General features: G+C 39.8%; 1 protein-coding gene across 1 annotated transcript in view; it reads right to left on the bottom strand.

The window, feature by feature from the left end:
- LOC137628493 (uncharacterized) overlaps window positions 1-2,500 on the bottom strand; it is an 18,166-nt gene that overhangs the window by 15,144 nt on the left and 522 nt on the right. The gene's annotated exons all lie outside the window — the stretch shown is intronic.

Raw genomic sequence — 2,500 nt, 5'->3', positions numbered from 1 at the left:
TATTGAGCCTCATGATTGAGAAGGCCTGGCTATTAGAATTAACTGCCTGCCTAGTATTACGAACAGGATGGAACTGTCCAGAAGATCTGAATGTAAAGGATGGTCAGAGTTATGAAAAATCTTATGCAACATGCATAATGAACTAATTGAACGATGGTGCCAGAGATAAATATCTAGATCAGGAATAAGAAATTTAATAGACCATAAGTTTCTGTCCAACAAATTAAGATAAGAATCAGCAGCTGAAGACAAGACAGGAGAACAATACTCGAAACAAAGTAGAATGAAAACACTTCATCAGAATATATTGATCACCGAAAATCTTAAAAGACTCAGTATACCATTTTTTTTTTGTGTGCAATTGAAGATAACATAGACCTAATGTGTTTCTCAAAAGTAAATTTTCTGTCGAGAATCACACCTTCAATTTTAAAATAGTCATACAAAGTTGAGATCCGGATGTTGAGGAGCCACCGTCCTTGACCTACTTACAATCATACTTTGAGTTTTGTTAGCATTCAACTTCATACCCCATAATTTGCACCATGCACTAATTTTAGCTAGATCGCATGAAGGGACTCAGCAACCCCAGATCTACATTCAGGAGATAGATCTGCATATAAACAAGCTTGTTTTCTAGGCCCAAACCACATGTCATGTGTATATAGTATGAAAAGTAATAGCCCAAGAACAGTACCCTGTGGAACACCAGATATCACATTCCTATACTCACTTTGGTGCACATCAACAACAACTCTCTGAGATCTATTACTTAAAAATTCAATAATAATGCTAAGAAACGACCCACCCACTCCCAACTGTTTCAGTTTGAAAACAAGGGCCTCATGATTAACACGGTCAAAGGCAGCACTAAAATCAAGGCCAATCATACGAACTTCCTGACCACAATCAAGGGATTTCTGTACAGCATTGGAGAGAGTAAGAAGGGCATCACATGCTCCAATGTCTTTGAGAAAGCCAAATTGCAAACTAAGGAACAAATTATTTTCTTCAGCAAACCTATCAAGACGTTCAAAAACATTAGATAATATAATAGAAATAAGACCGTGAGAAAATAATAATAATAATAAACATAGCTCTAGGGAGAATGTGATCAAGAAATAAAAATTTGATTACTAAGCAAAGATAGAGATGTCTTTCTTATATTAGACATACATTTTAATAGATAAGAAACTGATCAGATGCGTGTATACATAATAGTAAATTTATTTAAGATACATGACACTGGATGAATATTGCTTACAGTATAAATTGTGTGGTACAGTGTAACCTGTGATAGAGTTTTTTCATGTTCTGTAGCACCATTTCCGTTTCCAGATTCATATATGATTTTTCCCACATGTGACATGGTCTTACACTGTATCGGGTTAGAGTTCTCTTGCTTGAAGTTACACTCAAGCACATATTTTATCTCTTTCCATGTTTCCTTTCCTCACTGGTCCATTTTCCGTGTTGGAGCCCTCGAGTTTATAATAATAATAATATTAATAATAATAATAATATTAATGTAGATCTGAAAGCATTAAGAGATTTGCGCAGTGATGGATAACATGTTTACAACAGCATCCAATTCTGGGTTGCCAATCTTTGGACAGAGAACTGAATTAAGCTTATATCGTTGCATTGTGGCTACCTGCAAGGGGCAAAACATAGGCTCCTCCCATCCAGGGTAATATATCGTATTGCGGCTACCTGCAAGGGGGGCAAAACATAGGCTCCTCCCATCCAGGGTAATATATCGTATTGCGGCTACCTGCAAGGGGGGGGCAAAACATAGGCTCCTCCCATCCAGGGTAATATATCGTATTGCGGCTACCTGCAAGGGGGGCAAAACATAGGCTCCTCCCATCCAAGGTAATATATCGTTGTACTGCGGCTACCTCCAAAGGGAAAAATATAGGCTCTTCCCATCCAGGGTAATATATCGTTGTACTGCAGCTACCTCCATGAGGGGCAAAACATAGGCTCCTCCCATCCAAGGTAATATATCATTGTACTGTGGATACCTCCAAGGGGCAAAAAATAGGCTCCTCCCATCCAGGGTAATATATCGTTGTACTGCGGCTACCTCCAAAGGGAAAAATATAGGCTCCTCCCATCCAGGGTAATATATCGTTGTACTACGGCTACCTGCAAGGGGCAAAACATAGGCTCCTCCCATCCAAGGTAATATATCGTTGTACTGCGGCTACCTCCAAAGGGAAAAATATAGGCTCTTCCCATCCAGGGTAATATATTGTTGTACTGCGGCTACCTCCAAAGGGAAAAATATAGGCTCTTCCCATCCAGGGTAATATATCGTTGTACTGCAGCTACCTCCATGAGGGGCAAAACGTAGGCTCTTCCCATCCAGGGTAATATATCGTTGTACTGCAGCTACCTCCATGAGGGGCAAAACATAGGCTCCTCCCATCCAGGGTAATATATCGTTGTACTGCAGCTACCTCCATGAGGGGCAAAACATAGGCTCTTCCCATCC

This window comes from Palaemon carinicauda, chromosome 36 (genome assembly GCF_036898095.1).
Source record: "Palaemon carinicauda isolate YSFRI2023 chromosome 36, ASM3689809v2, whole genome shotgun sequence".
Taxonomy (NCBI): domain Eukaryota; kingdom Metazoa; phylum Arthropoda; class Malacostraca; order Decapoda; family Palaemonidae; genus Palaemon; species Palaemon carinicauda.
The sequence above is the reverse complement of the archived record's forward strand: the minus strand, read 5'-3'. Positions and strand labels throughout refer to the sequence as shown.